Here is an 11,768-nt window from a genome sequence, read left to right on the forward strand (position 1 = left end):
AGAGGAGCAGGGAGAGGACGTGGTGATTCTGTGCCTGCTGCGGGCGCTGGTGACTCGTCGTCACTCAGTTTCAGCAGGGAACAGTCCTTCATGCGCAGCTTTGTCGGAGAGCGCCGTGCACCGCTGCTACGTGAAGACCAAATTGAAGCCGTTGTCGGGTGGATGGCAGCTAACGCCTCGGCATCGACTTCAGTTAGTGCCACATCCTCTCAGGCACAGAGCACTGGAGAGCAGCCATCTGTCTCTTCACCACCTGCCAAATTGGCCAGGCAGTCAGAGAGCCCAGGACAGGAGCCGTCTCTACTTCTGTTCTCTGAATCTCTTGGCTTGGAAACAGGGGGCCAGCCAAGCAGCATTGGACAAATGGAAGAAGAGGCAGTGTGCAGTGATGCCCAAAAGCTTTATCTCTCTGACTCTGAAGAGGCAGGTGGGCCAGTGCTTCAAGTGACCACAGCGCAGTACGCATCTGATGATGAAACTCAGGTGCCGCTTTCTGATGCGTACTGTGCTGCCGAGACTACCCAGGAGGAGCAGTTGGTGGCAGAGGGTAGTGGAGATGATGAGGTCCTTGACCCATCGTGGCGTGAGGAACAGGAAGGTGGTGGGAGCAGCTCTGAGGAAGAGCTTCCCCTTATGGGCCAAAGAGGGAGAGGGAGGGGGAAGACTGCGGAGCCTGTAGCCTCCACTTTGGCACCCGTTAGGAGCCTGTCTCTTTCCAAAGCCAAAAAGGGCGCTCCCAAGACTTGCAGTGCCTGGTCCTTTTTTGACACAGTTGCAGATGACATTTGTTTTGTCAAATGCAAGCTGTGTCATCAGAAAGTAAAAAGAGGTAAAAGTGTCAGCAACCTCAATACCACAAATATGTGGAAACATGTGCGGAACAGGCACGCGGTGGAGTTACAGAAACACAGTGAAGACGTAGGCCAACCAACAGCGGCAGCTACCACCTCTTCATCTCGTGTTGCCTCTTCCTCCACTGTTGTCCAGAGACCTAGTGTAATTCCACCCACAGCACCACCTTCCCAGTCATCCTCACACTCCCAGTCTACTCTACAGCCATCGGTAGTCCAGGCATGGGAGAAAAGGCGGGCATTCTCGGCCAACCACCCCCGAGCACAGGCTCTGAATGCAGGCATTGCCAAACTGATGTCCCTGGAAATGCTCTCGTTCAGGCTGGTGGAGACTGACAGCTTCCGTGACTTGATGGCATTGGCAGTCCCACAGTACAAGGTGCCCAGCCGCTTTTACTTCAGCAGGCAGGCTGTCCCTGCCCTGCACAGGCATGTTGAGGCAAACATAAAACATGCGCTACTGAACGCCGTCAGTAGCAAGGTCCACCTCACCACCGATGCGTGGACCAGTCAGCATGGACAGGGGCGATATGTTTCCCTCACTGCCCATTGGGTTAATGTTGTTGAGCCAGGTACAGATCGTGCGAGTGGCGCAGGACGTGTCCTGCCCACTCCAAGGATTGCAGGAATCCAGTCTGTACGCATCGACTCCTCCTCTTACACCAGTTCCTCTGATTCCTCTCTGCAGGATCCGTCACAGTCCACCTCCACATGGACCCGTGAACGTTTACCTATGACCGACATGAGCACAGCCGTGGCCAAACGTCAGCAGGCCGTCTTGAAACTAGTTTCATTGGGGCATCGAAGCCACACAGCGCAGGAGCTCTGGAATGCCATCAAGCAGGAGAGCGATGTGTGGTTACTGCCAGCGAATCTCCAGCCAGGCATGGTAGTGTGTGACAATGGCCGAAATCTGGTGGCAGCTTTGGCCCTTGGCAACCTCACTCACATCCCATGTCTGGCACATGTGCTCAATTTGGTTGTGCAGAGTTTTCTGAGGGACTATCTGGATCTTGATGCCCTGCTGCACAAGGTCCGCCTAGAGTGTGCTCACTTGCGGCGTTCCAGCTTGGCCAGATCCCGCATTGCTGCTCTGCAGCGCCGATTCCGCCTTCCGGAACACCGCATCATATGTGACCTACCTACCCGGTGGAATTCCACGTTACATATGTTGGAGCGGTTGTGTGAGCAGCAGCAAGCAGTTATGGAGTACCAGCTGCATCAGGCGCAAAGAAGTCGCAGTCAGCGCCGATCAGACTTCACAACCACAGAGTGGGCCACTATGAAGGACGTCTGCCAGGTTTTGCGTCCTTTTGATTATTCCACGCGGATGGCAAGTGCAGATGATGCACTAGTCAGCATGACTGTCCCCCTTATCTGCCTGCTTCAGCAAACTTTGCAAGGGTTAAGGGATGATGTGGTGGAAGAGGTGGAGGATAAGGAGTCACCTTTTCCATCAGCTTCTGGAGAGTCAGCGCCACGTGGTTCCTCACAAAGGGGTACGCAGGGGCCAATTTGTGAGGAGGATGAGGAGGAGTCAATGGTGGAGGAAGAGCTCCGTCCAGAGGAGGGAGCGACACAATTGTCCAGTGGTCAGTGTGTACAGCGAGGGTGGGGTGATGACGAGCGGGCAGAGATCATGTCTCAAGCAGGGGACAGCGTTTCTGGGCCAGTTGGCACTCTGCAGCACATGGTGGATTTCATGCTGCAGTGCCTGAGAAACGACCGCCGCATCGACCACATTCTCAACATGCCTGATTATTGTGTGTTCACCCTCCTCGATCCTCGCTACCGGGACAACGTCCAAAACCTCATCCCTGCGTTGACCCGGGAGCGTAAATTGCGGGAGTACCACGACACACTGGTGAATTCCATCATCTTCTCCTGTCCAACTGAGAGGAGTGCTGCTAGTGCTTTACAAAGCAGCTCAGTGCGTCGAGGCAGTGGGGGAGGCTCTGCCCAAAGAGGGAGCAGAAGCAGTGCCTCTGCCCAAGGCAAGCCCAGTATGGCACAACTCTGGCACACTTTTGTGTGCCCGCCCCAAATGTCTACACCATCACCGGCGGCTCCAGTCAGCAGGAGGCAACGGTTCCGTCAGATGGTGACAGACTACATGGCTTGCCCTCTTACTGTACTCCCAGACGGCTCTTCCCCGTTCAAGTTTTGGGTCTCTAAGCTGGATACATGGCCAGAGCTAAGCCAGTATGCATTGGAGGTGCTGGCTTGCCCTGCGGCTAGTGTCTTATCGGAACGTGTCTTTAGTGCCGCAGGTGGTGTACTAACAGACCGTCGCATGCGACTATCCTCCGATAACGTTGACCGGCTTACTTTCCTGAAAATGAACCAGGCCTGGATCTCGCAGGAATTTGCCACTCCTCTGCCTGATTAAGTAATTGGGTGTCATCCAGGTCTCCTGCTGTGTTCATCTTTCTACCACCTGAACTGCTATTCCTGGGCTCCAACACCGCTCAGAAGTGCAGGCTGCACAGTAAAAACATACGACCCAGTGTAATTGGGTTTCAGTAACGTCAGCTGATCCCCAGCTGTGTAGCCGGCAATGTGTCCTGCGACCGCCACGCTGGCACAACAACCTAAATGTAAGGGAACCTGTCCCCCCCCCCCCCCGTCGTTTGTTACTGAAAGAGCCATCTTGTGCAGCAGTAATGCTGCACAAGGAAAAGGTAGCTCTTTTTTTTTAGCTCTTTGCACTCGCAGAACTTAACACTTATAAAATGTGTTCACTGATACCGTTATACCGTCCCGGAGCTGGGACTTTCCTTCGTAATGTGACGCAGCACAGCCGTCATTCCTACCCCCTTGGTGCCATGCGCTGCCTCCTCAGCGTTGTTTTAAGCTGTCACGGAGCCTGCGCTGTTCTGTTATCCCTTGGGCATGCCCTATTTGCGCTGCCTGTCTTCTGACATAATTTGGTGTCAGGCTGGCTGCGCCTGTGCGGCCGCGCTGCCCGAGATCCCGCCTCGCAGTGTCTTCTGATTGAGTCACACTGCGGGCCTGGGATCCATGGGCATGCACAGTGCATATCTTCCCCTCGGGCTCTCGCTCATTTCCCTCCGCCTTCTTTAGACTGTGCGCCGTCAGCTGATCCCTAGCATGCCACGGCCGTGACACCGCACAGTCTGAAGAAGAGGGAAGGAGGGGAGTGAGAGTCGAGGTTATGCACTGTGCATGCCCATGGTTCCAAGGCCCGCAGTGGGATTACGTTAGACGAGACTGCGAGGTGGGATCTGGAGCAGCGTGGACGCACAGGCACTGACAGCCTGACACCAAATTATGTCAGAAGACAGGCAGCGCTAATTGGGCATGGCCAAGGGCTAACAGAACAGCGCAGGCTCCGTGACAGCTTAAAACAACGCTGAGGAGGCAGCGCACGGCATCAAGGGGATAGGAATGACAGCTGTGCTGTGTCCCATTACGAAGGAAATTCGTACCTCCGGAACGGTTTAAGGTATAAAGGGACACATTTTTAGTGTTTACTTCGGTGTTTGCAAGGAGCATAATTAAAAGAGCAACCTTTTCCTTTTGCATCCTTAGTGCTGCACAAGATGGCTCTTTCAGCTACAAACGTCTTGGGGGGGGGGGTTAAAGGTTCCCTTTCAACTTGCTCCAATCAGGCTTCGGCCTACACTCTGTTCCTCTGCTCCTCCTGCTGTCCCTGGGCTCTAACACCGCCAGTTGGTGCCTGGAAGTGCTGTGTGCACAGTCAACAGTCGCTCCTCTGTTATTGGGGTTCAGTAACGTCAGCTGATCCCCAGCTGTGTGTGCGGCAATACCTCCAATCTGCTCCTCCTGCTGTCCCTGGGCTCTAACACCGCCAGTTGGTGCCTGGAAGTGCTGTGTGCACAGTCAACAGTCGCTCCTCTGTTATTGGGGTTCAGTAACGTCAGCTGATCCCCAGCTGTGTGTGCGGCAATACCTCCAATCTGCTCCTCCTGCTGTCCCTGGGCTTTAACACCACCAGTTGGTGCCTGGAAGTGCTGTGTGCACAGTCAACAGTCGCTCCTCTGTTATTGGGGTTCAGTAACGTCAGCTGATCCCCAGCTGTGTGTGCGGCAATACCTCCAATCTGCTCCTCCTGCTGTCCCTGGGCTCTAACACCGCCAGTTGGTGCCTGGAAGTGCTGTGTGCACAGTCAACAGTCGCTCCTCTGTTATTGGGGTTCAGTAACATCAGCTGATCCCCAGCTGTGTGTGCTGCAATACCTCCAATCTGCTCCTCCTGCTGTCCCTGGGCTCTAACACCGCCAGTTGGTGCCTGGAAGTGCTGTGTGCACAGTCAACAGTCGCTCCTCTGTTATTGGGGTTCAGTAACGTCAGCTGATCCCCAGCTGTGTGTGCGGCAATACCTCCAATCTGCTCCTCCTGCTGTCCCTGGGCTCTAACACCGCCAGTTGGTGCCTGGAAGTGCTGTGTGCACAGTCAACAGTCGCTCCTCTGTTATTGGGGTTCAGTAACGTCAGCTGATCCCCAGCTGTGTATCCGGCAACGTGTCATGCGACCGCCACGCTGGCACAACTGAAATGTAAGGGGACCTGTCCCCCCCCCCCCCTAGGCGTTTGTTACTGAAAGAGCCACCATGTGCAGCACTAATACTGCACAAGGGAAAGGTCGCTCTTGAAATTATGCTCCTTTCAAACGCTGAACTACACACTCATGTAATGTGTCCCCTCACACCGTCCAACCGTCCCGGAGGTGGGACTTTCCTTTGTAATGTGACGCAGCACAGCCGTCATTGCTACCCCCTTGGCACCGTGCGCTGCCTCCTTAGCGTTGTTTGATTCCGTCATGGACCCTGCGCTGTTATGTTATCCCTTGGCCATGCACAGTTTGCGCTGCCCGTCCTCTGACATCATTTGTTGTCGTCCTGGCTGCGCCTGTGCGTCCACGCTGCCCGAAATCACACCTCGCAGTGTCGTCTAATGTGATCCCACAGTGGGCCTGGTATCCATGGCCATGCGCAGTGCATATACTAGCCTCTCACTCCCCTTCTTCACGCTTCTTCAGACTAGGCGGCGTCAGCTGATCCCTAATAGCATGCCACGGCCGTGACGCCGCACAGTCTGAAGAAGCAGGAAGGAGGTGAGTGAGAGGCGATGATATGCACTGCGCACGCCCATGGATCCCTGGCCCGCAGTGGGACTACATTAGATGACACTGCAAGGTTGGATCTCGGGCAGCTTGGACGCACAGGCACTGCCAGCCTGACACCTACATGATGTCAGAAGACGGGCACCGCTAACTGTGCATGGCCAAGGGATAACATTACAGCGCGGGCTCCGTGACAGAACCAAACAACGTTGAGGAGGTGGCGCCCGGCACCAAGGGGGTTGGAATGACGGCTGTGCTGTGTCACATTACAAAGGAAAGTCCCACTTCCGGGATGGTTTGACGGTGTGAGGGGACACATTATATGAGTGTGTACTTCAGCGTTTGCAAGGAGCATAATTTTCGGAGCCACCATTTTCCATGTGCAGTATTACTGCTGTACAAGATGGCTCTTTCAGCAACAAATGCCTGGGGGGGGGGTTAAAGGTTCCCTTTCAAATTGCTCCACTGCAGGCTTCGGCCTACACTCTGCTCTTCTTTGATTCCCTGGGTTTCAACACTGTCAGTTGCCACCTGGAAGTGTTGTCTACACAGAAAAAACACTAGGTGATGTGTCAGTGGGGTTCAGCACCGCCAGCTGTTCCCCTGCTGTGTAGTCGGCAACGTGTCCAGCACAAACCACGCTGGCACAAAAGAACAAAAGCTGCCACCAGTGCAGGCTTCGGCCTACACTCTGCTCCTCTCCTCCTCCTGCTGACCCTGGGCTCAAACACCGCTAGTTTTTGCCCGGAAGTGCTAGCTGCACAGAGAAAAACACCAGCCAATGTGTTAGTGGGGTTCAGCAACGCCAGCTGTTCCCCTGCTGTGTAGCCGGCAACGTGACCTGCAAATGCCACGCAGGCACATGAACTGAAATTAAAGGGAACCTGGCCCCACCCCCCCAGGTGTTTCTATGTATAACAGCCACCTAGTACAGCAGTACTGCTGCATTTGTACAAGGTGGCTGACTTTTTCTCCTTGCCCACGTGGAACTCAACACGTACAAAATGTGTCTCATTGAGACCATTCCACTGTCCCTGAGGTGTGACTTTCCTTTCTAATGATACGCAGCACCCCCCTTGGTAGCGTTTCCCGTCTTTTGTCATCATGGTTAGCTGGCTGCGCCTGTGCATCCGCCCTGCTAGAAACAACGCCCCTCGTTGTCATATTTATTTTGTCAGCGAGGGTGTGGTTTATGGGCACGAGCAGTGCATATGTTCGCCTGTCTTAACTCATATCCTTCCGCCTTCTTCAGACTGTGCGGCCTCCTGGCCGTGGTAGGCGATAAGGGATCAGCTGAGGCCGCCCAGTCAGGAGCAGGTGTAAGGACATGTGTGAGCGGCAAACCTATTTACTGCACAAGGCCACGAATCCCAGCCACGCAGTGTGATTTTTTGAAAACACACTGTGGGTCTGGGATTCATGTCCATCGCTAACCGCAACGGCCGACATGAAATGAGGTCAGAAGACAGGAAGCGCTCACAGCGCATGGCCAAGGGATCACAATAGCGCAGACTCCTGTACAGCAAATAACAACGCTCAGGAATCTGCGCCCAGTACCTAGGTGCAAATTTTGACACCTGTGCTGCGTCTCCTTAAAAAGACAAGTCACGCCACCACAACTGTTTGACAGTATAATGGGCTAAATAGTGTACGTGTTTTATTCAGCGTGTGCAAGGAGCAAACCAAATAGAGCAACCTTTTACTTGTGCAGCATTAATGCTGCACAAGGTGTGGCTCTTGTACCTTGCAACACCTGAGGGGGGTTAAAGGTAACCTTTGAAATTGGTTCAACTAGGCTTCGGCCTACACTCTGCTCCTCTCCTGCTGACCCTGGGCTCAAACACCGCTAGTTTTTGCCCGGAACTGCTAGCTGCACAGAGAAAAACACCAGTCAATGTGTTAGTGGGGTTCAGCACCGCCAGCTGTTCCCCTGCTGTGTAGTTGGCATCGTGTCCAGCACAAGCCACGCTGGCACAACTGACCAAAAGCTGCCACCAGTGCAGGCTTCGGCCTACACTCTGCTCCTCTCCTCCTCCTGCTGACCCTGGGCTCAAACACCGCCAGTTTCTGCCCGGAAGTGCTAGCTGCACAGAGAAAAACACCAGCCAATGTGTTAGTGGGGTTCAGCACCGCCAGCTGTTCCCCCGCTGTGTAGCCGGCATCGTGTCCAGCACAAGCCACGCTGGCACAACTGACCAAAAGCTGCCACCAGTGCAGGCTTCGGCCTACACATTGCTCCTCTCCTCCTCCTGCTGACCCTGGGCTCTAACACCGCCAGTTTTTGCCCGGACATGCGAGCTGCACAGAGAAAAACACCAGTCAATGTGTCAGTGGGGTTCAGCAACGCCAGCTGTTCCCCTGCTGTGTAGCTTGCAACGTGACCTGCAAACGCCACGCAGGCACATGAACTGAAATTGAAGGGAGCCTGCCCCCCACCCCCAGGTGTTTCTATGTAAAACAGCCACCTTGTACAGCAGTACTGCTGCATTTGTACAAGGTGGCTGACTTTTTCTCCTTGCCCACGTGAAACTCAACACGTACAAAATGTGTCTCATTGAGACCATTCCACTGTCCCTGAGGTGTGACTTTCCTTTCTAATGATACGCAGCACCACCCTTGTTAGCGCTGCCCGTCTTTTGACATCATTGGTTAGCTGGCTGCGCCTGTGCGTCTGCCCTGCTCGAAACAACGCCCCTCGGTGTCTTATTTTTTTGGACAGCGAGGGTGTGATTGATGGGCATGTGCAGTGCATATGTTTGCCTGTGTTCACTCATCTCCTTCCGCCTTCTTCAGACTGGGTGTCCTCATGGCCGCGGCAGGCGATAAGGAATCAGATGAGGCCGCCAAGTCTGAAGCAGGTGTAAGGACATGTGTGAGCGTCAAACATATTTACTGAACAAGGCCACGAATCCCAGCCACGCAGTGTGATTTTTTGAAAACACACTGTGGGTCTGGGATTCATGTCCATCGCTAACCGTAACGGCCGACATTAAATGAGGTCAGAAGACAGGAAGCGCTCACAGCGCATGGCCAAGGGATCACAATAGCGCAGACTCCTGTACAGCAAATAACAACGCTCAGGAATCTGCGCACAGCAGGTAGGTGTAAATTTTGACACCTGTGCTGCATCTCCTTAAAAAGACAAGTCACGCCTCCACTACTGTTTGACAGTATAATGGGCTAAATAGTGTACGTGTTTCATTCAGCGTGTGCAAGGAGCAAAATTAAATAGAGCAACCTTTTACTTGTGCATCATTAATGCTGTTCAAGGTGTGGCTCTTGTACCTTGCAACACCTGAGGGGGGGTTAAAGGTAACCTTTGAAATTGGTTCAACTAGGCTTCGGCCTACACTCTGCTCCTCTACTCCTCCTGCTGACCCTGGGCTCAAACACCGCTAGTTTCTGCCCGGAACTGCTAGCTGCACAGAGAAAAACACCAGTCAATGTGTTCGTGGGGTTCAGCACCGCCAGCTGTTTCCCTGCTGTGTAGTTGGCATCGTGTCCAGCACAAGCCACGCTGGCACAACTGACCAAAAGCTGCCACCAGTGCAGGCTTCGGCCTACACTCTGCTCCTCTCCTCCTCCTGCTGACCCCGGGCTCAAACACCGCCAGTTTTTGCCCGGACATGCTAGCTGCACAGAGAAAAACACCAGCCAATGTGTTAGTGGGGTTCAGCACCGCCAGCTGTTCCCCTGCTGTGTAGTCGGCATCGTGTCCAGCACAAGCCACGCTGGCACAACTGACCAAAAGCTGCCACCAGTGCAGGCTTCGGCCTACACTTTGCTCCTCTCCTCCTCCTGCTGACCCTGGGCTCAAACAACGCCAGTTTCTGCCCGGACATGCTAGCTGCACAGAGAAAAACACCAGCCAATGTGTTAGTGGGGTTCAGCACCGCCAGCTGTTCCCCTGCTGTGTAGCTGGCAACGTGTCCTGCAAACGCCACGCAGGCACATGAACTGAAATTGAAGGGAGCCTGCCCCCCACCCCCCCAGGTGTTTCTATGTATAACAGCCACCTTGTACAGCAGTACTGCTGCATTTGTACAAGGTAGCTGACTTTTTCTCCTTGCACACGTGGAACTCAACAAGTACAAAATGTGTCTCATTACAGACCTTTACAATGTCCCTGAGGTGTGACTTTCCTTTTTAATGACACGCAGCACCCCCATTGTTAGCGCTGCCCGTCTCCTGACATCATTGGTTGGCTGGCTGTGCCTGTGCGTCCCCCCTGCCCGACACAACGCCCCCGTTGTCTCATATATTTTGACTGCGAGGGTGTGATTGATGTGCACGAGCAGTGCATATGTTCCCCTGTCTTCACTCCCCTCCTTCCGCCTTCTTCTGACTGTGCGGCCTCATGGCCGCGGCATGCGATAAGGGATCAGCTGAGGCCGCCCAGTCTGAAGCAGGTGTAAGGACATGTGTGAGCGGCGAACATATTTACTGCACAAGGCCACGAATCCCAGCACCGCAGTGTGACTTTAGGAAAAGCCACTGTGGGTCTGGGATTTATGGCCATCGTTAACCGCACCGGCCAACATGAAATGAGGTCATGAGACGGCCTGCACTAACAGGGTATTGCCAAGGGATAACACAAGAGCGCAGTTTCCTGTACTGCAAATAACAACGGTAAGGAATCTGCGCCCAGCACCTAGGTGTAAATTTGTACACCTGTGCTGCGTCTCCTTAAAAAGACTAGTAGTCACGCCTCCACTACTGTTTGACAGTATAATGGGCTAAATAGTGTACGTGTTTAATTCAGCGTGTGCAAGGAGCAAAATTAAATAGAGCAACCTTTGACTTGTGCATCATTAATGCTGTTCAAGGTGTGTCTCTTGTACCTTGCAACACCTGAGGGGGGGTTAAAGGTAACCTTTGAAATTGGTTCAACTAGGCTTCGGCCTACACTCTGCTCCTCTCCTCCTCCTGCTGACCCTGGGCTCAAACACCGCTAGTTTTTGCCCGGAACTGCTAGCTGCACAGAGAAAAACACCAGTCAATGTGTTAGTGGGGTTCAGCAACGCCAGCTGTTCCCCTGCTGTGTAGTCGGCAACGTGTCCAGCACAAGCCACGCTGGCACAACAGAACAAAAGCTGCCACCAGTGCAGGCTTCGGCCTACACTTTGCTCCTCTCCTCCTCCTGCTGACCCTGGGCTCAAACAACGCCTGTTTCTGCCCGGACATGCTAGCTGCACAGAGAAAAACACCAGCCAATGTGTTAGTGGGGTTCAGCACCGCCAGCTGTTCCCCTGCTGTGTAGTCGGCAACGTGTCCAGCACAAGCCACGCTGGCACAACCGACCAAAAGCTGCCACCAGTGCAGGCTTCGGCCTACACTTTGCTCCTCTCCTCCTCCTGCTGACCCTGGGCTCAAACAACGCCAGTTTCTGCCCGGACATGCTAGCTGCACAGAGAAAAACACCAGCCAATGTGTTAGTGGGGTTCAGCACCGCCAGCTGTTCCCCTGCTGTGTAGTCGGCATCGTGTCCAGCACAAGCCACGCTGGCACAACTGACCAAAAGCTGCCACCAGTGTAGGCTTCGGCCTACACTTTGCTCCTCTCCTCCTCCTGCTGACCCTGGGCTCAAACAACGCCAGTTTCTGCCCGGACATGCTAGCTGCACAGAGAAAAACACCAGTCAATGTGTTAGTGGGGTTCAGCACCGCCAGCTGTTCCCCTGCTGTGTAGCTGGCAACGTGTCCTGCAAACGCCACGCAGGCACATGAACTGAAATTGAAGGGAGCCTGCCCCCCACCCCCCCAGGTGTTTCTATGTATAACAGCCACCTTGTACAGCAGTACTGCTGCATTTG

The sequence above is a fragment of the Ranitomeya imitator genome, chromosome 5 (genome assembly GCF_032444005.1).
Source record: "Ranitomeya imitator isolate aRanImi1 chromosome 5, aRanImi1.pri, whole genome shotgun sequence".
Classification (NCBI taxonomy): Eukaryota; Metazoa; Chordata; class Amphibia; order Anura; family Dendrobatidae; genus Ranitomeya; species Ranitomeya imitator.